The sequence below is a fragment of the Mauremys mutica genome, chromosome 14 (genome assembly GCF_020497125.1).
Source record: "Mauremys mutica isolate MM-2020 ecotype Southern chromosome 14, ASM2049712v1, whole genome shotgun sequence".
In the NCBI taxonomy this organism is placed as follows: domain Eukaryota; kingdom Metazoa; phylum Chordata; order Testudines; family Geoemydidae; genus Mauremys; species Mauremys mutica.
In genome coordinates this window covers 24,199,703-24,214,048 of record NC_059085.1, presented here as the reverse complement: position 1 = coordinate 24,214,048, position 14,346 = coordinate 24,199,703, and the positions used below count along the sequence as shown (strand labels likewise).

Sequence of the window (14,346 nt, the reverse complement as noted above, 5' to 3'; positions counted from 1 at the left end):
TTACGACCACTACTGTTTCCGCCTTTCGTTCTTTACCTTCCCTGTCCTCCTTTCACCCTATCTTCCCTGTCTTTGTCTCTCTCCTTTCTCCCCACTGCATTTCCTTCCCTTCAGCATCAACTAAATCCCTTGTGAGTTTTATTCATTCCCTATCCATTCTGGTAAAACGATGAGCCCTGAAATAATAATATGTAAGGTGTTATCATTAGGATTTAATCCCCAAATGAGATGAATGGGGTAGGAGAGATCGCACCTCCCAGAGCATTGTTTCAGACTCAAGAAGACAGCATTGAATCAGTTACATTTGCTTTGCATCTGGAAGGTTTTCTTCACAATCCTGAGAAACTTTTTTTAAGTAAATGAAAATGTAGATTCTGCAGAATCCATATCTGCCAGGTGGGCCATATAAATACAGCAAATGGCCAGGATCCGGCCTCTGCTGGACACTTCTGAGGTGAACGCATAGACCAGACTTACACTATAGCAATGATAACTCTTACTCAGCCCCCTGCCCCAAAACTACTATCAGGACTAACATTTGATACCCCTCACTTAACTCAGCGGCACCTTTTTAATTGACCTCTCTCTCAGAAGACTGGGAGAATGGATAAGCCTTACAAAGTAATCTCAAGGTCAAGTCAAAATGACAATCAATAGCAGCAGTTTTTTAGTGTTGCAAAAATTATTTGCTTTTTTTGTTTTTAAACCTGCCAAAATATGCGCGCTCTCGCTCTCTCAAAATGGATTTTTTGTCATAGCTTTACAACCAGAACTTAAAAACTGCCCCTATCCCAATAGTTGGATCAGGTTTCAAAAAAGAAAAAGAAAAAAGTTGTCTCCTGGTGACCCATGTTGCAGAATCCTGCACGATATGGCAGGATCCTTTTCTGGGGAGTAGTTGTCAGTAGACCTACACCATTGCTCTCCCCATTGCAATTTTGTGAGTGGGTTTGAAAAATTCTACCTGACGGAACCACTAAATAATAAAAGACAAACTTGAAGCGTAAAGTCAGTACCAAATAATCAGCCATAGACTTAACAGCAGCATTCACTACCACTAGATTGTGTAGCTGCAGTAGACTAACCACCTATTAGATGGCATGCATAAATAGACTAGATAGTCAGACTGAAATCCTGGCCCCACTGAAATTAATGGTAAAAAACGCTCAAATTCATACCACCAGAAAACAGAGGCAAACCTCAGGAGCAGTTAAACTTTGACTCCTTCGATCATAAAAATCAAAACACTTCCCATATTCTAGAATGTTTGTAGCTAACCTGCTGTGACATTGTTCATCGTGACAGTACATTCAGGAAACAGGATACAACCGGGCAACAAATTTGCACTGAAAAATGTTCCTGTGAACTTTCCCAGTCAGGCTGCAAAGAATTTGCTAAGCAAAAAAACCAAAAGGTTTTTCCTCAGCTCAGCTTCCAGTTACTTTGATACATGATGTTTCCACTAGCCTTAAAAAATGGACCCTGCATGAGTTTTGTATTAGTTTGTAAGGTTCAGGCCATCTTTCAAGCAGCCTTGCAATTGCTCACCACTAGACCTGAAAATGGAATGCGAGTTTTTGTAATACTAAGCCACCATTATTACTCTTCTTCTGTAGAGCCAAGTTTCCCAAAGCCGCTTCTCAATTTGTGCCAGCAATTTAGCTTGCCCCTACAAGAGACAGAACTTGTGTGTGCATACAATGGCATCACGTATGCCTGCAAAAATTGAATGAAATCCTGGTCCCATTGAAGTCAAGGGGATTTTTGCCATTGGGGTCATGACGTCACCTATTCAGTTTTCATATGGCACAAATGACTAGTCTCACTGGTCTAGTTCATCAAGCTGCTGTGCTACCTTAACCTGTCTCTCTACAGGCCTTGTAATCACCATTCTGTCATGAGGATGTCTATTATACGTCTCTAACCATGGTGCCTACTGAGGCCTGTCACTGAACATGAAAGTGGAGGCTTTAGCAAGCTGTGAAAGAACTGGAGTGAATGATGCCCTAGAAACATTCAAAACACACTATATAGCTAGACTGGATAAAGGAGATGGAGAGAATAAATATTGGTATTTTCTAGGGTATAGACCACTAAACAGGAGATGATAAAGGCTCTTCTGTGTCTGTATGTTGTGGGGAGATGAAGAGGAATGCTATGCCTCACTTTCCCCTTTGTAACAAGAATTCAGGAGGTGATTAGCCAACTGGGCTTCTACTCCTTGTGCCCCAGTAAGCCTTGTAAGCCTCTCTGACTTTTTGATTAATTAGTGCCTCCATCAAACCCCCCAGGCGTACTATTTTATTTTAAGTACTTCAGCCTCTTAGCTGTTACTGCAGATATCTGAGATCAACAGCAAGACTCCAGCCTCAGTGTTCTTTCAAGACATACGCTGCAAGATGCAGTCTCATATCCCTGACTCTAAACACCCTCCTTCCCACATGCAGAGGTCTAGAGGTTAATAGCATCACTGGATCAGGATAGCTTCTGGAAGGGAAGTGGCGAGGGCAGAAACATGCAAGAACAGTCTTTTCTCATGGTGGGGTTTGCTTTCCCAGCAGGAACCAGCAAGTGTAAAGATAAGGGAAATTAAAAGAGCAACCGTACATATGTACAAATGTACAAAAAGGAGGTTTGGATTCTCTAGCCATCACATTCAGGGTACCCAAACTGCACTGCAGTAAGTCACCACCACATCAGAATATCTGCTCTGAAGATCCCACCTTCCAGAACATATCCCTGGACTGCAGGAGGTACAAGGGTCACATAACCACACCAGGGAGCAGCTCTCCCAGCTCCTTCCAGGACACAGGTGCTAAGCAAAGCACTTAAGCACATACTTAACTTTAAGCACACGCTTAAGTGCTTTGCTGAACTGGGGCCTGAGTTACCTCAAGACACACACAGCACACTGCAATGCCAAGGCTGCTGAGCCAATTCTTGCAAAACCTTTTGTTCCCTTGGCAGACTGAGACAGGACTGGGTTAGTGTCTGAGTCACTTTTCCATTGTCAGCAATTAAACCACCAACATTATGGGTGGCAAGTATCAGGCCTACTGGTACAGTTCATTTGTATGTGTGTGCAGGGGGGAGACCAGGCATGTACCGTATATGAAATGCCAGAGGGAGGACATGTGAGCACAGAAGTTTTAGGCAGACTTTAAAATCACAATATTTCTTTGACGAGAGGATTCTTTTAAAAAGATAAAAGATTAAACCTCTGCTCTCAGCCTGGAGATTGAGGGAGATTGGCACTTGTGCACCTAAATCCCTGAGGTGCTTTGGACAAGCTCCACGTTAGGCTTGAGTGAAATACTGAGTTAGCCTAAATGGGAGCAGAGGGAGCTCAGTGCCACCTAGCATTGGGCCTTTTAGGGTGCATATACAATAGCTAAACCTTTGAGCAGGGACTATAAAGAGCAAATAGGCTAGGAAATACCTTCCCTGAAGGCGGCAGGTACCTCATGATTAGAGTGACCTGAATTTGGAGAATATTCATAGAAGCATAACATTTAGAGACGGAAGAGACCTGAGCTCACAAAAGATTCTGGGCTCACAAGTCCTCCCTTCTCTACCTTGCTCATTCCCTAGCCAGTGCAATATTGTTCCTTATATTCTTGATTACTTGGTCCAGTCTCACCTTTAAATGATGTGCGCAATGGTGCTTGCATCACTTCTCTTTCCACAGTAGAGCAGGCCTTGCTTTTAGGACTTTTTTTGTTCATAACCTAAATTTTCCTTTGCTGAATTCCAACCCAATTTAATCTTAGTCACACACTGGCTGGACTGGGTGTGTAGCTAAGAGTATGTTCAGCTTTAACAACAATTTGTGAATAACCCGCTGGGCATTTAGAGCCTTTGTTTTGGGGCACTGCTCTTTCTTCAGTGTTTTAAAAAAATTGGGAGCGTTCCTCCAGCACCTCTTGTACACCCCTCCTCCCCCAATCCTCCAGAGTCTAAGAAATAATACATTTTAATAAAAATTGCCTACAGACTTCCCACAAGACTACACAGATGGCCAAAAAAAGTCATAATTGGAAGCATTCATACATATTTCAGAGTGATAAACTGGAAAACTTGGTATATTGCAAGATGAGAAAATAGCAAAGAAAACACACCTTCAGTAAACAGCCAGACTGAGTCCAGGTCAGTGTCTCACTTTAAATGCATGGTGCTCTCCGTCACAGTTACTGGGCCCACTGCACTTCATCTACTCTCGGGTTTCTCCAAGCACACCCCCTCTAGGTCTCAGGCCACCACCTCTTTCTTGGAATGGAAACGTGTATTTCTCCCACTCTCAGACTGGGCGCTGGGCGGCAGTCCGCTGTGTCTCAACTGTGATCACCTTAGCAGATCTGATTTGGACTCAGACCCTGCAGTTCATTCTCTGACAGTGGTAATTAGTGACCACTCCACTGCCTTAAAGCAAAGGGTCATTTGTTTAGAACAAAAACATTTAAAAATAAAGCACATCTCATTCTTCCCTAAGGCTTACCATTCCCTAGATCTGATAGCCCCAATTCTTTCAGACTCATCCACAGAGTTCCCCCGAACCACCCCGTGTTAGCCTGTCTCCCTAGAGAGCAGCTGACAGGTGATCTTTAGATCTTTCTTGATCTTTAATTCCCAGCCTGGCTGAATTAGGTCTACAGTGTGCTGGAGACAAGGTACATGATCTTTGATGCTAACAGTGAGCCCCCATTGTCTTTCAAGTGGTATGCTGATCTGGGAAGCCATTGTGTTGCCTTCCTGTATGATTCCCACTGAATTCAAGCATTGTAAACATTCTACTAACCCCAACAGAAGGCTTTCTTGTGTAAAGGCATCAATCTAACCCAATACAGAACAACTTCCCATCATTGACTTGTCACATGCTTAGTGTTCACACCATTATTACATATCAGTAGTCAGATTAATGCACAACATTTCCTACAGTATTCATAATCTTCATACATACCCACTCTATTTCTGTCACACTACCTTACTGGAATTGTCTCACCAAGTGAGCAACAGAGACACAGAGGCACAGCTCAGCAGGAGGCATCGGAAGAATCCTTTTGTACGACTGCTACTGACGCATTATATAAGTTGCTTAGACCCAGATGATTAAATATACAAACCATGGACCCAATCCTGTTAAACAATTATTACCAAGCACAAGGTTCACTGACATGATCAAGCAGAATATTCACTTGACATGAGCAGGGCCAACGAAGTCAAGCAGCTACTCTGGAGATTGGGCCCAAAGATTCTGGTTGAGATTATATGTACACAAAATGAAGTAATTCAGTGTTATGGCTCCTGCACCAACCAGGTATGTAGTGTTGTGTATTACTGTGTTAGAGTTAATATTAATGTTTATACATAATGTGATGGCAACGTTTTATAGATATGAAAAGAGAAAGGGTGAGAAAGATAGACAATCCATGATGGTGTGGGATCATGAACACTAAATATAATTATTGTCACAATAAAGATTTTTTTGGCACTCTTTTGGGACGATTTGCTTAACTCACTCAGAGCTTTGTCACATGAGTACTGTGTCCATCCAAAAGTCACATCAGTAAAACTTTTACATCACACCAGTATGTGTTCTCTCTGAATTCATGTATGTATGTGTGTGTGTTAAACACATGCTCCATCCCCCACCCTGCCCCCTCTCTTGCGATGTAGATAAGGAAATCACAACTTTGATTTCCCTGATTTACATGCAAGTGAACTTTCAATCATTATGCTCAGCTAATGTTGAAGGAGCATGGCCTGCGAGTCAAGAATTCTGGGTTCTATTTCCAATTCTCTCACAAATTCACTATATGCCTGGGTAAGTCATTTGCCCCATAAGTAAAATGGGTTTAATAGAAAAGTACAGGTGTGTTCACCAGTTTTTCTCTCTGCCAGACCACCCATACTACCATCTATTCGGCAGGGTTCAAAACACTCGGAGGCATCACATTTTGGAGACCACAACGTTGGCACTGAACGTACAGTACAGTCACTGCAAATCTGAATCAAACCAGCAGGAGGGGATTCAGGGGATGGGTTGCCTGGCGAGTGTATGGGAAGATCTGGAATGCTCAAGATTTCACTGAATTCAATATGCATATAAAGTAGTGTCTGCTGAGACCTGGAGCATAATTCTTTGGTGCATGCTAAGCAGCATGGAGTAAACACATACTGCACATGCACAGGGAGTGCTTTTTTAAACACTGAACACTTGTTATAGTAAACCTATTTTCTTCAAATCATGTCAAAGAAATACGTGCATGGAAACCCTGATTTTTACAAGAGGCAGGTTTGCATTATCTGAGCATCAAAAAAACAATCAGCAAACAAAAATTCTTAACATGTCCTAACACTTTCCCCAGACTTGTCAAAGAGATTCAGCATTGGGCTAAAAAGAAACATGAGAAATTGCATCCCAAAGGGTAATCTGGGGGAGAAAAAGTTATAAACAAATCAGCTAATACATGCCTTCTCATCCATAGCCCTAGTGTCATGCCGTCGGTTTCAATAGGAACGTCACTGCTTTTCCACAACAGTTCATCATTTCAGATGTAGGTCCCAGACTTCAAAGCTTCTTAGGAGTCTCCAGTCCTGCAACGAGCTTGACGCAGGCTGTCCATGAGCTTGCACAGAGACTCAGTGGGTCTCCATGTGGGTGCAATGCTCACAGGGGGATTGGGTTTATACCCTGAAGAGACATTTGGGGCCTGATTCTTACACCTATTTTACCTGTATGGACATCATTAGAATAACCCCTGGTTCACATCAGTGTAAGAGGAAATGGGAATGAGGTCCTTCATATTAATACAAGAGGTTTCAGGTGGTTTCTTTGTATGCACGGAATCATGATAATGCTGTTATACACAGAAAAGAGTTCTGCTAACTTTATTTAAAATGTTCAAATCTGATGTTTAACAAAAGCATATTCACTTTTATTAACTATTCATGAATAGCCCACTGGGTATTTGGGGTCTTTGTTTCTTGCGTGTACTGAATTCAGGTCCTTTCCTCTTTCACAGTGCGTTTAGAACCTGAGAGCATTTCTAGTGCACGGAGCTGAAGAGGATTCTCTGAATCATTTCCCTGATCTGCTGTACACTTCGTGTTCTCCATGTCTCTGTGAAGCTGCTTACTCTAACACTTTAAGCGGTGTCCACTGCTGAGAGCTGAATGCACAACTTATTTTTAAATTTTTTTATACCTGCTGCTGATAAAATGTAACTGTTCCACAGCTAGAAGGCAATCTAGAAAGCAGAGAAAATATAATTAAGAAAAATTAAAATTGATTGATACAACAAAATGTAGCAAATTACTCCATACACATTAATTTAGTGCTTTCTGAGTAACTTAAACATCTAATTCATTTAAATTACCTGTAACTGTCTGATGATTAAACCAACATAAGGACATAAATTCTCTTTAATTTGCCTTTGTTTCTATTCTCGGCAAGTCAGACTGTATTGTACTGTACAAAATGCACAAAAATCAATTCTACTGTTGACCTGTACAAATAAGGTGTCAGCTGGTGATCAAGTTCACTGACATCAGATAAAGATAACTGCCAAATGAAGTACTTAGATAGGTCCCACATTTTCAGGGTACTCAGCCCCCCGATCTCCCTTTGACTTGAGGTGTGTGTGTGTGACTGCGTAGCATCTCACAGCATAGGGACCATGATTACAACCTGTGAAGGTTCAAAGTCTTAGATGAACAGCAGTAGTCACCCACGGTGAATTCACAGAAAAGAAACAAAATGCTACAGGAGAACTTTCACTCTAGTGTCCTACTGTCCCTTTCACCCACAATTTCTCCCCTTTCCAATACTGGGCCTGATTCACAAATGCGTTAAGCCATTTGAGTTCCTTCTGAAATCACAGGACTCAATGGAGATACACTAGGGCAAAACTGAGAGAATGCAGAGGCAATCAGGCTAATTTTTCTGCCTGTTGAAATAAAAATGTGCAAAAGGATGATCCAGCACACCCCATGTATGTTTGTTCAGGGCCTGGCACAGCCAGGCCCAGGCCTCAGTTGTGCCTCAGGGGCTACAGTAACAGCAAAAGTAAATAATGATGTTAATACTCTTTATTTAAAGGCTCAGTTCTGTCACCTGTACTCAGACAGAGTAGAAAGTAGCCCCATTAGCAGCTGGGAGGCCAGTGAGGTACCAGATCTGACCTGCTGTTGCCAATGTAGGTCTAGGAAGCGGGACAAAGTTATCTAGTGTGAGGCTAGGAGGCAGGACTAGATTGTGCTACCTAGAGTAGTAAATCCTCCTGTCCGTTATACTGCTCCTGTCTACTCAGAGCTCCAGCTGACATGTACTGTTGTCCAGGTTCTTAAAAGAGAGGCAGTTTGACCCAGGAGCACTGGGCTGGGACTTGGGAAATTTGGGTTCTATTCTAGGGTTGCCAACTCTGTAATATTTAAAAACTGGACACTCCAGCAGGAGTGCTAGAGCGTACCCCACTCTGCCCCACCTCTTTCTCTGAGGCCCATCCATGCCCTACCACTGCCCCACTTCTTCCTCAGAGCCCCTTCCCCCCATCCACTCCTTTCTCCCTCCCTCTGCAGCTCGCTGCTCTCCCCTCTGCCCAGGTCAGGAGGGTCTCGCTTGTGGAGCCAGGGCTGGGAGCTTCAGTTGCCCGATACAGGTAAGGAGGTGGCCCCGGCTGAGTAGGGACTGGCATGGGTTAATGACCTGGAGTCTCCCTGCCTCCCCCACCCTCAGGAACAGGGGTGGCTCTAGGTTTTTGGCCGCCCCAAGCAGTCATGCCCGGGAGGCGCCCCCGAGCCGCGGGAGCAGCGGACCTCCCGCGGGCATGACTGCAGAGGGTCCACTGGTCGCGCGGCTCGGCTGGACCTCCCGCAGCTGCGGGCGGTTCGCAGGTCCGGCGGCTCCGGTTGAGCTGCCGCAGTCATGCCTGCGGGAGGTCCACTGGAGCCGCCGGCCGAGCGTCCCCTCCGCAGTCATGCCTGCGGCAGGTCCGCTGCTCCCGGGGCTCCGGTGGACCTCCCGCAGGCATGACTGCGGCAGGTCCGCCGGCCCAGCCTGCCGCCCCCCCGAGAAAGGGCCGCCCCAGGCAGGTGCTTGCCCCGCTGGGCTCTGGAGCCGGCCCTGCTCAGGAACCTGACTTTTGATGTTCGATCAGTAGAGCTGACCAGACACCATCTGGTCCCCTTTTCGACTGGACTTTCCAGCTGAAAACTAGACACCTGGCCACTCTGTTCTATTCCCAGCTCTGCCATTAGCCCGCTGGGTGACCTTGGGCAAGTCACTTCACATCTCTGTGCCTCAATTTCCCATTGGTAAAAGGGAGAGTAGTGATACTGACTTCCTTTGTGAAATCCTTTGAGGTTTACTGATGAAAAGCACTACACAGGAGGTAGGTATTATTATTACTATTACGACACATCAACAGTACATTTCCTGTGGAGCTCTACAAGCAGAGGTCAGCAACATGTAATTTGGAGGCCTACGGTGTTGGTCTCACATCTGTTCCTCCAGAAATTCCCGTCCACCATAGAAGCAGCGTAATCCAGGTAAGCTACACAATAACTGACCTCTCTGGATTTTCTAGTGCTTATCACCCTTCTGCCCAGTGGAAGGCACTGCAGCATTTCCAGTACACTCATCAGCTTCCACTGAGGGAGTTGGATGCTGAACATTTTTGAAAATCTGGCCATTATTTAATATGGGAAAACAGACAGATGTATTTATAAACGCATATAAAACAGATGTTATGGATTTTAATTAGAACTGAAATAACTGCAAATTGGAACTGCACCGCTTCATATGGGTCCTGAGCCCTCTTTTCCTAAACTCCATCCCCCCATTAGGCCTGGGCTTCTTGAACTCACCTGGTGCCATCTTCTGGGAAGGGGATGAGTGAACTTGTCCCTAGTTAGCTATCCAGGGTCTCTGAGTACAGTGCATCAGAGCATCAGGAGTACCCAATGTCTCTCTCCAAAGGGCAGGGTGGAGGAGTGAGACAGTCCGGTATCAGACAGAGATGAAACTGAGGCAGGAGCAGGCAATGTGAAGAGCTGGGCCCTGCTGGAGGAACGGTAGTTCTGGAAGGAAGAGAAGTGGTGAAACTCAGCAGTGTTATTACAAAACGGGCACATTTTTCAGGGTGCACTTGGAGTTCAGGCTACCCAGTGAGAATCCAGGCAAAACACACCCATAGGATTCAAAACAGGCAGGTTCTCGGTTTTTAATACCTTCATCTTTGTGAGAAAGGGCTCCAACTCAAAGTCTGAGCCAAATTCACCCCTGGGGATCACTTTAGTAAAGTCAGAGTTACACCAGGCAATGATTTTGGCCTCTTGTGTCTAGTCAAATATATGATATTACAATTGCTACAATAAGTAGTCACTGAGTTGCGTAAAGATTGCTGTAGGTCAGGGAAAGTCATCTCTTTTTTTTTTGTACAGAACTAGCTCTAAAGCCATAAGTTATTATCCCTTTCTGATTTGTCCCAAAGTTCATTTTCTAAATGAAACACACAAAGTGTGATTCTCTGTGTACTGAACTAGGCCATGTCTCTTCTGCTGATTTCTCTGCTTCCATTTGGGGCTACACTGTCCTACCTTGAGTTTATAATGGGGACGATATTAATTACATTCAGGGAAAATTGAGTTTAATGATTCCCAGAGGAACACACTATAGTCTCCCTGAAACAAGTTCTTTCCATCTTTTTATGTAAAGTACAAAAGCCTCTGCATAAATGGTGCAAGACATTTTTATGAGTTACATCATGAGTGGAAAAGAACAGCAATCGTATCAAACTGCCAGGATGCATTAACCTTGTTTCTTATTAGCAGAATTGGTTTTTGGAAGTAAAGTTAAGTAGACTCCTGAACAAAGGAGATGCTGCTGCTTCCAGCTGCTGCTTCTTTATAGTGTTAAAAAAAATGTATCAAGTCTATTATATAGAGATGTCCAGGAAGAAAGCCTCTGTTCTACACACACACACAGGCCCTGGTACTCTGCTACAGCATTGCCACGTTGTGCTTCATCACCAGCAGATTTTGCCCCTAGAGCCAGTGTAACCAACAGAGGCAGGATCACCCCACTTTAGGGGAATCCTTCAGCACGCTACCCCCTTAGGGCCTCCCCGTCCTTCTACTTGAAAGTCACAGAGGGCTGTAACTGTTGGGTAATGTTTGCAAACCCCGCTATGGATTCTTCACTTCAACACTGACATTGAAGGACTTACGAAATAGAACCACAGAGAAAACCCAAGATGGTCTGCACTGACCATGCTGAAGACTAGCTTCAGCAATCAGGTCACGTGAGGAGATGTCTTTGTTTCAGCAGTAAAGACTAAACTTCAAAGCCTATGTTTACTCCTTCAGCGCCTGCAATAGAAGCACCTTTGCTTCTCTCGCCCTTGTACTGGCCTGGCTCATCGTAAGTGTCCTGGGGAGGGTTGTGTCATCTCCCACAAATAGGTGGATTATTGTACAGTCGTTAAGTGTTACAATAAAAGCAGCTCTTCTTTGCTTCACCTTGAGTCCCGGTACGGATTGACTAGTCATTCACATGCATGCTCCTAAATTATTTTCCTCCCCACTTGTTCAGATATGGTTTAGTAATGTGTCCATTTCAAACAGGCTATTTGAAGCACAGTTTGAGATGTGTTTGTTTATACCAGCAGCGTGATATGGAGGAACTAGTGTAAGATTGGGAGGAAACAGACACTGAGTTATCATCCTGGCTCTGCCACAGACATAGTGTGTGACAAGTCACTTCACATCTCTGTCGCCATTTCTCCACCTTTAAAAAGGGGATAATGCTGCTTACTCAGCTACCTCACAACAATGGAGTGGGGATTAACTAGTTTATGTATATACACTGCTTCAAACATGGTGAAATACTAGAAACATGCCAAGTCTGATTTACACATTACCTGGGCTCTCCAGAAGTGAAGAAATTCTTGAACTTCAGATATGCAGTCAAGTCTGATCTCCCCTCCAACCATTTCCCTCATCTTCTGGAATGCACAGGAACCTACATTTTTTAAGATTAGTGCTCTTTGTATGGCTGACGAGCCCATGCACTGTAGCACCGTCCTAGACAATGTTCTGTTAATCTGTAAATGAACAGTTCTTGTTGATCTGTAACTCTCAGCTCTAACTGCACGTGAAATGCGAAGAACAGACCTTAAAGTTTTGCACAGATTTAATGCACAATTAAAAGTCAGTTACAAAAAGCCCATCTGTCCCACTCTGCTTATAATGAAGCAGGATGAAAGTCAAAGTTGTTTCAGTGCATTGCAACTGCAGCCTCAGCTTTTAGGGAATGTGTTTTGGAGGAAGAAAACAGCTTGAGCTGGGCTGTGACTAGAATTGGGCAAAAGTCACAAAAAACTGTGTGAACATCGTTCAAATTTTAACAATGAATTTGCTTCAAGGATATTTCCCCCTTTTTATTCATTTCCTGTGACCATTCATATAAGCAATTTTTTGGGGGGGGAAAGAACAGTAGGAGAAAGTGAAAGTCTTATCAAAATGGGGCCTTGATCCATAAGTGATGTCCTTAGGTGCTACTCTACTACTACTAAATAATAGACAACCATCATTTGTGTGAAGGTTCCCCCAGGAAGCGTTGACATGGTCATCTTGAAATCTCTTCTCTCTTTTCTCCATGCAATAAAAGCTAATCTGGGAACAGAATCTATTCAGGCCCCGCTAAGCCCACAGTGCCCTATGCTACCAGTGAGGAAGAATAGCTCCCAGAGCTCCTGGATACGCAGAGGCTGCTTAGTTGCTCTCAACCCTTCCCTTAATGGGGGCAGCTGATCCCCTCTCCCAGCAGTCAGCATACCGTGTTGAATGGCGTGTGTAGCTAAGCCAAGATTGCTTGGCTTTGGGAAGGGATAACACGTAACCTGGGGACAGTAGTGGACTACATAAGGGAGCCAGGGAGGAAGTGCCTTCCACTGTCCTCCCATGCTGTGCATCCATAAAAGGGCCAGCCAGAATCTCTCCCTAAATACATTTGCTCTGAGTAGTTTGCCCATCTCTAGCAGTGGCTCCTTTTAGGCAGAAAGGATAGTGTTGTAGTAAAGACAAAGGGCTAGTCAAGATTCCCATATTTTTAAATGTTGTAAATAAATAAAAGGAAATAATAAAATAATTTTTATTCAACAAAAAGCAAAGCCACAACCATCCAAACAGAAGAGCGAGGCTAGATTTGTAAAAGCATGCTATTTTCCCATGCTATTTATAACATCTTTTACAGAAATAATTAAACCATTTATTAATATTAGCTGCAGGCTAATCTTTTGGTTCCAATTTAAAAACAGGGACAGCTTAATAGGTTCCTGAAAATGCTGGATCCCAGCTTTAGTTAAATCTTATTCTTGATTAAATGCTACATAACTGAAAAGTGGTGTGTGATTTCTCGTCATCATTACTAATCTGCTAAAATACCTATATGGGCTGTTGAACCACTGTCAAGTTGAAAGGCTGTTTCTTCTTTTTGTGCATTTGACCCTGCATTCCACAGTAGATTTCTTTGCTTTCTATGAGAAGACTTCTGAGCTCAAGATCACTCAGACTGTTTAACAATAAAAACATTGAAGCTGCAGTATGGACAGATGGGAATTTATCACATCAGGATTTGTTTTAAAATACAAGTCCCTCCTGATAAACTAATATTGTCATCTGGTCTAGTGGCAAACGCAACATGCTGCAAACAGCAATCTGCCCCCAGAGGAAAAGTGTCAGATTGTGATTTATGAACACGGAGCCACTAAAGAGTATGATTTCACCCTAAATTAGTAATTTATCCAGTAAAGGACCTCAAGCAAATAGTTGAATATTGGTGCCTCAAAGGGTCAATAGACTTCTAACTAACTTACATTTCAAGCACAAATAACCAAACAAAGACTACCCCAGGGGTAAGCTGTTTTTGAGGATGCCTTGCAAAATGAAAGTGTTTAGGTTTGAATGTTCAGGAATCCATTCCCAAAGGGGCACTTTAACATCCACGCGGGCAGCACAAGAGAATTTGTGAGCATTCAAACATTTTCAAAAGTTGGGTGCCCAGGACTGCTAACCCTAGTGAACCCATCAATCTGAGATGGCACAAATCAATGAGCAGATTGTAGGGCAAGGGTCGGGGTGATTGTCAGGGCCAACTGGTAAAGCATGTGAGAGCATTTTAAGCCTAATTAATTACCTAAAGTGAGCCAATTGATTTCCACATTTAATGAATTACGAAGGATTGGAAATCGCTGTGACTGAGATTGTCCATGGCTTAGAAAAACCCTACACAAAAGCCAGAAAACTCAGAGTTTCAGCTTACAGCTTTTCTACAGATCATCCATTTGA

At 43.6% G+C, this 14,346-nt stretch overlaps 1 long non-coding RNA gene across 1 annotated transcript; it reads right to left on the bottom strand.

The window, feature by feature from the left end:
• Positions 1-6,496: 6,496 nt before the first annotated feature.
• On the bottom strand, positions 6,497-12,021 carry LOC123349229. Its single transcript, XR_006573423.1, has 3 exons — positions 11,919-12,021; positions 9,865-10,077; positions 6,497-7,247 (listed from the first exon to the last, which is right to left on the bottom strand). It is a non-coding gene; the product is annotated as an uncharacterized LOC123349229 (long non-coding RNA).
• Between the last annotated feature and the right edge of the window lie 2,325 nt (positions 12,022-14,346).